We start from the raw sequence: 13,766 nt of genomic DNA, 5'->3' as shown, positions 1-13,766 counted from the left end.
AACCCCAAACTTTACAGTTCGGGTTCGCTGATCTCTACACAACACTCGTTATACTGTTGTACTGATACATTACACGTCTAGTCCCTGTGATTGACTATATATTCATTGCTGAGGACGCTCTTGCAGATGTGTCTAATCTCTGATGTCACGCCATCTGGAGGCTGAATCTTGAACTAAGTGCTCTTGTAATACAGGTTTTAATATTCCGCTAATAAAATATATACTGTATACTGTACAATAGCTTTCCGACCCCGTTACACAGTTTTTGAGCACTTGAGCTGAAGTTGTTAAAGCTCAATTGGTGTTTTGCATAGTCTGAGGGGGCTATAGGTGTAATTCTGCTGAGATTTTGACTTCGATGCGTGTTGCAGTTACATTGGCATAATACTCTGTTCCATGTGCAATATTATGTAGAACAGAGTTTTGATTCTAAATGGACTGTAGATAAAACAGTATGTCCTGGAACAGTACCAATACACATGCTCTGTAACTTGCCATCCACTCTTTTGGAGTGGACGATTGCTCTTTATCAGCATTCTGTCAGCACTATAGGTCCTGGGACATCCCTTCTCTCATTACTCAGCACGTATTGCTTCCGCCATTGCTTAATGAGATGCCTACAAGTAACTGAAAGGCTGCATCTCTGTTATGCCTGCATATACAGTTTGACAGGCAGGAGCAGAGAGACGAAGGCCAAGCCCCACTTCCGGTAATCCATATAGGGGGGTTTCTGCTGCTAGAGACAAATTACACTTAGACAGAAGGGAGACCCTACCGGCCGACACTTTTAGGCTATCTAACCCCTGAAAAGTAACTCCAACTTAATTGAACTTTATAAAGGGATTTTGCACATTATCTATTGAATGAGATCAAGTACAGGGACCATTTAATGTGTATTAGGGTTCAACTCACCTGCAAACACCATGGGTTTCGCAGGCTTAAAGCCGGGCAGAGCCACTGGCTGCTTCAGTAAATGCAGAGTGTCTCCTATTTGTGCTTCCTGTGCGTCCTTCATCCCAGCGATTAGATAACCTACTTGCCCAGGATATCTACGAAACAATGAGAGTAATATATATTCACAATTAGTGCAGATTCATCAAATTCTACATTGAATATCAGGTACAAATCAGCTATAAAAGAAGGTAGCAACGGCTCTGAGACCCAGCACTGCATGAGTTCACTACAGCTATATACAGCTGGCACTAGAGGGCGCTCACTGGAGACAGACTTCTACTGCTGCGGGTGGGTCCAATACTAGCTGTACATAATCACATGTCAACAGCTCCCCCTGGTGGTGGCTGCATGCAGCAAAAATAGTGTTTCATCTAGTTACATTCATTTAAGTCAGAAATGCTGTGACATTAGTCAGCACTGAATTTTGGATGTAAAACTATTTTGGATCTATCAACATATATGTTATAACTTCCCAGAGCCTAAATACCACATCAGAGAGCTCTGCTAATCGCACTGTAACAAGCTGAGAACCATCATACGGCCACAACAGATTTGTATTGAATGGCAATAAAAACACAAAATTGTATTTTAATTTGCAGAACTTTCCATAACACAATATTGACATTTTATTTGCTTTAATAACAGATTCCCCTTTCAGCTCTGCACTCTCCTGGGCACCAAACACACATGTATATTCATAGAAAGCAGCACCGAGGAGCATCAGTACTGCATGCAGGATTAGAGCGCCATCTAGTGGCACTATAAGAATATTCCTAGTGTGCTAAAATGTCGCTCTATTATATCCGGCACAGGGTCGTACACAATTTTAAATGCTTTGGATATCGGAAAAAATTACTTTAAAAAAATGATGGAAAAACCCTTTTAAAAAGACACAGAAAGCAATAAGGAAAAAGCACAAACAAAAGAAGTGGTGCTGAGATGGGCCGGCTGCAGTTTATGCAGATCCTTGGGTGACAAAGTGCATGTGGGATAATCTTCACTTTTACAATTTGTTTTTTATCCTTGCCTTCTAAAAGCTATAAAACTTTTTTTCCCAGTAGATTCGTTGTATCTGGGCTTTTTTTCCAGTAGATTCGTTGTATCTGGGCTTTTTTTCCAGTAGATTCGTTGTATCTGGGCTTTTTTCCCAGTAGATTCGTTGTATCTGGGCTTTTTTCCCAGTAGATTCGTTGTATCTGGGCTTTTTTTCCCAGTAGATTCGTTGTATCTGGGCTTTTTTTCCCAGTAGATTCGTTGTATCTGGGCTTTTTTCCAGTAGATTCGTTGTATCTGGGCTTTTTTCCCAGTAGATTCGTTGTATCTGGGCTTTTTTCCAGTAGATTCGTTGTATCTGGGCTTTTTTCCAGTAGATTCGTTGTATCTGGGCTTTTTTCCAGTAGATTCGTTGTATCTGGGCTTTTTTCCAGTAGATTCGTTGTATCTGGGCTTTTTTTCCCAGTAGATTCGTTGTATCTGGGCTTTTTTTCCAGTAGATTCGTTGTATCTGGGCTTTTTTTCCAGTAGATTCGTTGTATCTGGGCTTTTTTCCAGTAGATTCGTTGTATCTGGGCTTTTTTCCCAGTAGATTCGTTGTATCTGGGCTTTTTTCCCAGTAGATTCGTTGTATCTGGGCTTTTTTTCCAGTAGATTCGTTGTATCTGGGCTTTTTTTCCCAGTAGATTCGTTGTATCTGGGCTTTTTTTCCCAGTAGATTCGTTGTATCTGGGCTTTTTTTCCCAGTAGATTCGTTGTATCTGGGCTTTTTTTCCCAGTAGATTCGTTGTATCTGGGCTTTTTTCCAGTAGATTCGTTGTATCTGGGCTTTTTTTTCCCAGTAGATTCGTTGTATCTGGGCTTTTTTTTCCAGTAGATTCGTTGTATCTGGGCTTTTTTCCCAGTAGATTCGTTGTATCTGGGCTTTTTTCCAGTAGATTCGTTGTATCTGGGCTTTTTTTCCCAGTAGATTCGTTGTATCTGGGCTTTTTTTCCCAGTAGATTCGTTGTATCTGGGCTTTTTTCCCCAGTAGATTCGTTGTATCTGGGCTTTTTTCCAGTAGATTCGTTGTATCTGGGCTTTTTTTTCCAGTAGATTCGTTGTATCTGGGCTTTTTTTCCCAGTAGATTCGTTGTATCTGGGCTTTTTTTCCCAGTAGATTCGTTGTATCTGGGCTTTTTTCCCAGTAGATTCGTTGTATCTGGGCTTTTTTCCCAGTAGATTCGTTGTATCTGGGCTTTTTTTCCCAGTAGATTCGTTGTATCTGGGCTTTTTTCCCAGTAGATTCGTTGTATCTGGGCTTTTTTCCAGTAGATTCGTTGTATCTGGGCTTTTTTTCCAGTAGATTCGTTGTATCTGGGCTTTTTTTCCAGTAGATTCGTTGTATCTGGGCTTTTTTTCCAGTAGATTCGTTGTATCTGGGCTTTTTTCCCAGTAGATTCGTTGTATCTGGGCTTTTTCCCAGTAGATTCGTTGTATCTGGGCTTTTTTCCAGTAGATTCGTTGTATCTGGGCTTTTTTCCCAGTAGATTCGTTGTATCTGGGCTTTTTTCCCAGTAGATTCGTTGTATCTGGGCTTTTTCCCAGTAGATTCGTTGTATCTGGGCTTTTTTCCAGTAGATTCGTTGTATCTGGGCTTTTTTCCCAGTAGATTCGTTGTATCTGGGCTTTTTTTCCAGTAGATTCGTTGTATCTGGGCTTTTTTCCCAGTAGATTCGTTGTATCTGGGCTTTTTTTCCAGTAGATTCGTTGTATCTGGGCTTTTTTTCCAGTAGATTCGTTGTATCTGGGCTTTTTCCCAGTAGATTCGTTGTATCTGGGCTTTTTCCCAGTAGATTCGTTGTATCTGGGCTTTTTTTGCAGTTAGAGCTGTAGTTTTTATAAATGTTTTCTGATCTTTTTATTACTTTTCTTGGTGAGGCAAAGTGAACAAAATAAACTCCAGAGATTCTGCCGCTTCATCTTTTTTTTTCTTTTTCATTCCATCATCCACTCGATAGGATTTCTAGAAGATATTTTTTTTAGTTTTAACACGAACAGATGTGGTGAAGCCAAAAATTATGTAACGGGAGAATTTAACTTTGCAGGCTCAGGTCACCGAAAACATCCAATGGCTTTACCGCTACAGTGTAGAGTAAAATGACCAATCTGATATTAATCCCAGTTATGGGACGGGCTTCATAGTTGTACAATCATGGAAGACATGGAGGCCTTCAGTAGGATCCTTGGCTGTCAAGACAATGCCATTGCCACATAACACTCATATGATTGATGACATGACATGGCTTTATAACTGATGGGGAGCCGTACCCCTTCAAGCCCACTGATTCTCAGAAAGAGGGGGATGCTGTCTTTGCCTGCACAGCGGCCCCCTAAGGCTATGTGCCCACGATGCAGAAATGCTCCGGTTTTTTCCTGAACATTTCTGTATCTCCCTGGCATGTGGATTTTATATGCGTTTTTTTCAGCCAGGGACAAGCGTTTGTCACGCGTTTTGCACATGCGATTTCGCATGCGGGTGGTCAAGCGCTTTCCAAAAGATTTTAGCATCACATGGAAAAGTGCTTGACAACTTAGTCACACTATATAAATCCATGCAACCGGATTAGCAGGATCCCCCAACAATTTCTTAAGCAATGAGAAAATGCAGTCCCTAATGATGTCCTCTGACAATAAGCGGATCACAGACAGCAGATGCATTGGGTTCTGCATTTCTTGGAGAATGGGATGGGGCAGCTTCTGTCTTCTCAGTGATACAATCAGGAAGGAGATGCAGCGTGAGACAATCCCTGTCTACATCTTTGATCTGATCATCAATACAGAGGGCTGATTGGTGAAGACAGAGGGAAAGGCTAATTAAATTATTTAAAAAAAACTTAGTTTTTCGGCTGGCACTTCCTCTGGGGTCAGTATGCCAACCTCATTGACTTCATAGCACTTGCCAGAGTGGGCAGACACGATTTATTGCCTTTACACACGTCACCTCCACACAGGGCGATGCGGCTACGACGCCTCTGTAGTGATCAAACGTTGAGTCAAACAGCAGGGCTTTAAGAGGGCTGCCCTTTTCAATCTTGGGACTAAAACACAAAAATAAGACATCCTGTTAAGGGGGATAAAGGTAAGTAACAGTGTTCAGTCCAGAGTGATGAATTCCAAAAGACAAAGTTTATTCCGCCATCACATAACGTTTCGACCTGTTATAGGTCTTTATCAAGTATATACAAAGACATACAGGGATACTGATCCCCTTTAAGGAAAATCAGTGGCCAGAACCCTTTAAATTCCCCTTAAATGGTCCAAAACTGAAACTGTGGGAACAATATAATCCACTTAGGGTTCAGCAAACTTACAGTCAAGGGTTTGATAAAATGATCTACACCCTTGTGTCTCTAGAAAGCATGGCGTACGTTCACGTGCTGAAAATGCCGACCAGTGCTGGAGTGAGCGGAGGTCCGCAGCTTGTGACACTCCTGCTGTAGTGAAACTACAGGTCCCAGCAGACTGACGGTCTCTCATCAAGTTATGCTGGGAGCCGCAGTTTCACAAATAGTGCTAGAGGATCCATGTCAGAAATATGAGGCTGCCACTAGGGTTTCTCCCACAAATATGTAATCGGACGTGGAGCAGATCTGCACGTGGATGAGCCATATTCTCTATCTGTGAACATACTACTCCTTCACTCAGATTCTAAGTGGTTCTGCAGCGCATCTGTGCAGAGCAAGCTGTCAATCAAAATCCAGGCCGGGTTTACAGCCGTCGCCCCTGATATAGCGAGCGGTGCTGTGATCCAAGACTGTAGCCGCTCCGTGCACAACGATGAGTGAAGGCCGGCGGCTGCAGGGAGGAAAGAAGTTAATTTTCTCCCGGTACCTGGACTATCAATAAGGCGGCCGGGCAGCATTGTAACAATATTTATCTGCAGATTAACCCTATACCTGCAGGTACATAGCATTTTCCAGGGTGACAGGTTCCCTTTAATAAACAGAAGATGGATAGAGCCGCATTAGTCCGTACTCACGGTGGAAGCCTCCTGACAACTTCTTGAAGAACACTTTCCACATTTGTTCCAAGCTTCCCCGACATCTAATAGAAATAAACAGAGAAATGAATTTCTTAATACAGTTTAGAACTCGGCTACAACGAATCAGAAGAAATGAAACCTGTTTGAAGCTGACAAGCAATCAAGCCCCTCCGTAAGCCACACAGAACATGGCTACTTATGTCATCTGCAGGTGATTAAAGGAACCTGTCATGTTGAAATGGTATAAGATCTGTAGGGGGGTGTTGTAGAGCAGAGAAGTTGATCAGACTGATAGACATATCTGTGGGAAGAGAGTCAGCAAAACTGGCATTTTATGCAGTGAAAAGTCCTGCCGTATGTACACTAGTCCAGTGGGCGGTCCTACTAAGTGATTGACAGTTCCCTGTATGACCATGCAGGCAAAGATAGCTGTCAATCACTAGTAGGACCGCCCACTGGACTCATCTGTACAAACAGCAGGATTCCACTGAATAAATTGATACAGGAAAAACATCTATCTTTGTACCGTATTAGCCAGTAGATAGAAGAGTATTTAGATTTGAGAGTCCTCAGTGGTTGATACCATCTTTTCCGTTAGCCATTAAAAGGTAACAAATTGCAGGCTTTCCAGACTACTCAGGTCTCAGGTCTGCCTGATGAAGAAGCCGGAGTAGTCTGGAAAGCTTGCAATTTGTTACCATCTTTTCAGTTAGCCATTAAAGGTATCAACCACTGAAGACTCTCAAATCTAATGAATAAATTACAATTTATACTGAATCTTCTCCCACAAACCTATATATCGTTCTGCTCAGTTTCTCATAGATAAAACCTGTACATCTGAATGGGGCTTTAATGTTGTTATTACAATCATGTAACCGCAGATCACAAAATCTTTCATATGATCATTTTTTTAACACCTAAAACCCCAATGGGTCGTTCTTAGACCTGTGTGGCTTACCAAGCCCAATTTCTAAAAGTTGCAAGAGTGCTGTAAAATAGGAAGCTGCACATTTTTGCGCAAAAATGATGCGTCACAAAAGTTTTTTGTTTTTTTTTAACACCAAAAATTGATGTAAATTCCTCGCTACATTGCCCCTTTTCCAGCCACATTTTGTCGAAAAAAATAAAAAGACAAGGTACAGACAGCGAAGTTAAATTTGCCTACAGGAATGATTTTGATCTGGAGCGCATCGTACCCGGATACAGTCACTAGCGGGAACGTCAAACATCTTCTCAATTTGTTTCTCCACCCTTTCCGGATCTGCATTCTTCAAGTCTATCTAAAAGCAAAAGTATAAATACTAATTATTTATCAAAGCTGGACAACATCTACAAACCATATAATAAAACTGGCTTAAAATATAGTGTGAACAAGAGTTTAGGGAGAGATGTACAACTGGCACTGGCCTATAAAAGGGATTGTGTAATCGCACAAAACTAGCAAAAATGTAAAGTGCCCGGAAAACAAGGAACGTGCAATTTACCTCTTAGTAAAAATCCTATGCTTTCTCAAGGACAGAGGAATTTTAATTTCATAATTTTTTTTTAATCAAATAATTTTTATTGAAAAACTCCAACTACAAATATTCCATCTTTCAAATAACATACATGACATAGTAATTCCATAGTAAAAATATGAACAAAGTATCTGAACTTCAATTCCCATAACCCACCCTAAACCCAAATCCCAACACTCCAGAGAGAACCATTTTCAGAGCAGTTCTAGAATAACGGACTATAGCATTCGTAGAAGGGGAAGAAGATAAAAAAGTGACTAACAAAGGGGTAGCAGCGTTTTAATGTTATCATTTACTGCTTGATGCCTGAGCCGGGGAGTGCACGCTGAAAACTGTTGCAGGCTGCTGTAATCACAGGACACAAGCAAACAGCATGGCATTTCCTATCAGCAGGGAGGAAGTAAAGGGAACAGTAATGAAAGTCTCCTCCTACTCCGCTCCATATTGAAATGAATAGTGTGCATCCTACAAATGAGATGCATACAGCAAACAATTGATTTTCCATACATAGGTTTTGAGTTGACCACTGGATATACACATGTGTATCACTAATTACCAGAACTGGAAATCGAAAAAAAAGAAGAGCAAGTTTGGGGTGAATCCTGCCTTCATTACTGCACAGCCGCTCAGAGGGATCGGTACTAGGAACAGCAGGAGTGCCGGCGATTGTCACAGATTTACCTGCTGCGGGACTGAAGGAGTCTGATCGCGCTCAGCTCGAAGCTTTTTACCTGGTTTACGATAGGAATAATTGAAAGCTGTGCTTCAAAGGCCAGGAAGAAGTTTACCACCATCTATTAGAAAATAGACAAACTTAGGATAGAAACAATATGAACATATACCCTGCTATAAGTAAGTAAAAAGCAATAGGAAATATATATAATATAGGGTACTTAGTAAACATGGTTTTTGATTAAAAAAAAAAAAAGCCATCCCACCAGCACCAAGGTGTACCCAGTCAGTTATGTGAAGTATATAATAAAATACACTTTAGTACAATATTAGTATCTTGTCCCTTTAAATCTGCAGCTACTTCTGTCACCATGGTAACTGCATTCATACTCAGCCAATAGGATTGCTCGGTTTGAATTTGAAAAAAAAAAAAAAGTTCTATATGGTCAGTTTGTTCCATCTCATCTGAGTGTGAAGACAGACACCTGCGATCAGCGAGATTATAGGTATAAGACGTGATATAATATAACGGACGGAGCCACATCCCATCACACGCACTCAGCGACCACAACTGACAGGAATCAGCACATTTATCAGAGGAGAAGTCATTATTCCCCAACACATGATAAGTGACAACTTCTAGATCTGCTGGGAACCCACCTAATCCCTGCTAGCACCTCCCCGGACCACCGCTCCATTCATTCTCTATGCAGGAGAAAGCTGAGTACAGCGCCCCCCATAGAGAATGAACGGACCGGCGGTTGAACATTTGCCCTTCGCTCACTTCTATCTATAAGTGCTGTTCTGCTGATTGGGTCTTAGCGGCCAAACCCACCGATCTAAGAGTCATCACCTATCCAGAGATCAGTGAGAACTTGTTCCAACTAGACATCCCCTTTAATTGAAGAGATCACATATCTAACAGCCAATCCTATTCATTCCCAATCTTCCCTGTGCCCAGTAATGCCCCTGGGTATATCGCCAATATGAGCCAATCACCAAACCCTCTGCTGACTGTTCCCCATGTTTTATAGATTTTGGATACGTTTCTACAAGAGAAGATCTCAGCGGCCTCCATGGGGATGGGTTACTCTGCCAGCGATGGAGCAGGTAGTATCCACCAGCCTGTGATATCTCACCTTCCTCCATATTCTGCTGTTACATGCGTTTCTTCAGCTTTACCCCTTCCCAACAGAACCAATTGATGTTTTTTTTCTGTTTTTACCTTCGCTTTTTCCAAGGGCTATAACTTTTTCATGTCTGTCCACATAGTGTGAGGTCTTGTTATTTTGCAGGACGAGCGGTACTTATAAATCACACCATTCATTTACCACATAGTACTAGAAAACGGGAAAAAAAGTCCAAGTGCAGTAAAAGTGCGAGGAAAAAAAAAGCCTGACCCTGTTTTTCTGGGAACGGTTTTAACGGCGCACATAGTGTGGTGAAAATGACCTGGTAATAGGATCCTACTCCTCAGTGTGATTACAGCAAGACCAAACTTCTCCAAGAGTTTTGGCAAAAGAAAAAAACTTTTTTTTATGGTGTCACCATTTTTTCTGAGACCCGTAACATTTTCATTTTTCGGGTTGATGGAGCTGTGTGGGGGCTTATTTTTTGAAGGGCAAGAGGACTTTATTGATAACATTTTGGGACACATATGACATGGTCATCGCTTCTTACAGGATTTTCTGTAGTATTGTGGCGAACGAAAAAAATGTAATTTTGTCTTTTTGAATTTTTTTCTGTGTTCTCTGATCGTTTGTTTTTTATATTTGGATAGATTGTATTTCTCTGAAAGAGACCATACCACAAATGTGTATATTTTTATTATCTTTATTTTTAGTGGGAGGTGAGTTGAACGTGTGGGGTTTTAATATTTTAGACTTTTTTTTTTTTTTTTAATTTTCACTGCATTTGTATACATTATCTGATTGCTTGTGCTATATACAGCGATACCACAGTAATGCTCCATATAGCAAAATCACGGTCTTCTTTACAGCCCAAATGAAGCTTTATGATGACAGGCACGGAGGCTTCAGCAGACCCCCGGATGTCATAGCGGTCCATCTGCGCCCTGTGATCGCGTCACAGGAGCGCCGGTGGGCGCATGGAACGATGCGACCCAATGCCGGTGCACTGTTAATGCTGCTGTTAGTGATTGACAGCAGCACTGAACAGGTTAACAGTGGTGGGCAGATCTTCGCTCCACTCGCAGCTCTTAGAGGCAGGTCCTGGTTGTTTGTCACAGCCATTATCTGCCATGTACGGGGCGAGCTGACTCTGCTCCATACACCCGCTACTGACTTATACCAGACATGTACGGCTGATGTTGGTAAGGAGTTAAAGCGGTTGTCCAGATTTGGGGCCATTTGTTTTTTTTACTTTAATGCAAGTATTTGGGACTAAAATTGATTTCTGTAATTGAGTTTCATTAAAAATGTTGCCTTCTGTAGCATCTGTGCTGCACTGTCTATTCCTGGCTGCAAAATTAGCTAACTGAGAATCTATCAGTAAGCTCCTTCTGACAGTCTTAAGGAGGATCATTTGTGGCCTGCTGGAGGTCATTTTGCAGGGCTCTGGCAGTGCTCCTCCTGTTCCTCCTTGCACAAAGGCGGAGGTAGCGGTCCTGCTGCTGGGTTGTTGCCCTCCTACGGCCCCCCTCCATGTCTCCTGGTGTACTGGCCTGTCTCCTGGTAGCGTCTCCAGCCTCTGAACACTACGCTGAGACACAGCAAACCTCGTTGCCACAGCTCTCACTGATGTGCCATCCTGGAGGAGCTGCACTACCTGAGCATCTTCTGTGGGTTGTAGAGTCCGTCTCATGCTACCACGAGTGTGAAAGCACAACCAACATTCAAAAGTGACCAAAACATCAGCCAGAAAGCACTGGTACTGAGATGTGGTCTGTGGTCCCCACCTGCAGAACTACTCCTTTACTGAGGGTGTCTTGATAATTGCCAATAATTTCCATCTATTGTCTATTCCATTTGCACAACAGCATGTGAAATTGATCGTCAATCAGTGTTGTTTCCTAAGTGGACAGTTTGATTTCAGAGAAGTTTGATTTACTTGGAGTTATATTCTGTTGTTTAAGTGTTCCCTTTATTTTTTGAGCAGTGTACATAAAAAAATTACTGCAGCTTTAATGCTATTTATTACGTCTCAGGTAACTTTGTGACTAACTATACAGCATCAAAAATACCAAAAAGCTTAAATCTCCAATGGAAGCCAATAGCACCAGTGAGAACACGGCATAATCGTAATCCAAAGGAAGAGGGGGACATTATTCACTCCAGTTTCCTGCGGCCCCTCGGGAGTATAGGTTGCTGCACGGTAGTCTGCATTCTGTGTAAAACAGGAAAAACACTTTTACTTAGCGGGATGAGGTCAGTAATGGCGCTCTGTCAGTTAAGGGTTGCGTTTCCTGAGAAGAGGACAGAAGAGGACAGAAGAGGACAGAAGAGGACAGAAGAGGACAGAAGAGGACAGAAGAGGACAGAAGAGGACAGAAGAGGACAGAAGAGGACAGAAGAGGACAGAAGAGGACAGAAGAGGACAGAAGAGGACAGAAGAGGACAGAAGAGGACAGAAGAGGACAGAAGAGGACAGAAGAGGACAGAAGAGGACAGAAGAGGACAGAAGAGGACAGAAGAGGACAGAAGAGGACAGAAGAGGACAGAAGAGGACAGAAGAGGACAGAAGAGGACAGAAGAGGACAGAAGAGGACAGAAGAGGACAGAAGAGGACAGAAGAGGACAGAAGAGGACAGAAGAGGACAGAAGAGGACAGAAGAGGACAGAAGAGGACAGAAGAGGACAGAAGAGGACAGAAGAGGACAGAAGAGGACAGAAGAGGACAGAAGAGGACAGAAGAGGACAGAAGAGGACAGAAGAGGACAGAAGAGGACAGAAGAGGACAGAAGAGGACAGAAGAGGACAGAAGAGGACAGAAGAGGACAGAAGAGGACAGAAGAGGACAGAAGAGGACAGAAGAGGACAGAAGAGGACAGAAGAGGACAGAAGAGGACAGAAGAGGACAGAAGAGGACAGAAGAGGACAGAAGAGGACAGAAGAGGACAGAAGAGGACAGAAGAGGACAGAAGAGGACAGAAGAGGACAGAAGAGGACAGAAGAGGACAGAAGAGGACAGAAGAGGACAGAAGAGGACAGAAGAGGACAGAAGAGGACAGAAGAGGACAGAAGAGGACAGAAGAGGACAGAAGAGGACAGAAGAGGACAGAAGAGGACAGAAGAGGACAGAAGAGGACAGAAGAGGACAGAAGAGGACAGAAGAGGACAGAAGAGGACAGAAGAGGACAGAAGAGGACAGAAGAGGACAGAAGAGGACAGAAGAGGACAGAAGAGGACAGAAGAGGACAGAAGAGGACAGAAGAGGACAGAAGAGGACAGAAGAGGACAGAAGAGGACAGAAGAGGACAGAAGAGGACAGAAGAGGACAGAAGAGGACAGAAGAGGACAGAAGAGGACAGAAGAGGACAGAAGAGGACAGAAGAGGACAGAAGAGGACAGAAGAGGACAGAAGAGGACAGAAGAGGACAGAAGAGGACAGAAGAGGACAGAAGAGGACAGAAGAGGACAGAAGAGGACAGAAGAGGACAGAAGAGGACAGAAGAGGACAGAAGAGGACAGAAGAGGACAGAAGAGGACAGAAGAGGACAGAAGAGGACAGAAGAATCGATCCTACAACATAAAGGAAGAAGCAGAACAACATCTGCCATTACATCAAAAGGTATTTGAGAGGAAAGAGGAACACCATGTGGACCATCCTGCTGGGACCTCTCTGCCGATATCATCATACGGCAATACCGGCTGGTAAGCAGAAATCCACCAAAGTAATAATAGCAGGATAGTAGTAATCTAGAGGTAGTATATCAGTATTAGTGTAATTTGAGTAATACTACTAGTGATAATAGTAAGAAAGTAATAAAATAACAGTAGTAATAGTAGTAGGTAGAATAACAGTGTGATCCAGGGTTCTAGGACTGATCGCCTTTTCTCGGGGTCAAGAAGGAATTTTTCCGCTGTGACACAAATTGACTGAAGGTGTCCTGAGGTTTTTGCCTTCTTTTGGATCAACACTGTAGGTATAGGGCAGTATTAGTAGTGATAGGAAAGAAGAATAATACTGTAATAAGATAGCACAATGTTAATAATAACCATCTCAAATAGTTAGATTTATAAAAACAAATTAAAATAACTCCAGTAGTACAATAATTAGCGTAATATTATATAACTTGTAATAATATTATTAGGTTTGATCCAGGGTCCTAGGACTGATCGCCTTTTCCACAGGTCAAGAAGGAATTTTTTCCCCTAGGAAACATATTGGCGTTAGGTGTTCTGGGGTTTTTGCCTACTTCTGGATCAACAGCTTTAGGCAAAGGGATTTTAGTAATACCATTATTAGAATCACAAGTATAATAAAAAAAATTGAATTAAATTTTTTTAATTAGTGTTATAACAGTTACAATTAATTGCATTATTGCAATAATAATAAGTAGTAAAAATGGTAGTAATAATAATACAAAAAAACTAGTCCCAGTTACTAAGTTAGTGTAGTGTTAGTGTAGGGACCCATCTGAAGA

Source organism: Phyllobates terribilis, unplaced genomic scaffold, assembly GCF_046119375.1.
Source record: "Phyllobates terribilis strain yellow unplaced genomic scaffold, ASM4611937v1 Scaffold_246__1_contigs__length_2949330, whole genome shotgun sequence".
Taxonomy (NCBI): Eukaryota; Metazoa; Chordata; class Amphibia; order Anura; family Dendrobatidae; genus Phyllobates; species Phyllobates terribilis.
This window is presented reverse-complemented; position numbering follows the sequence as displayed.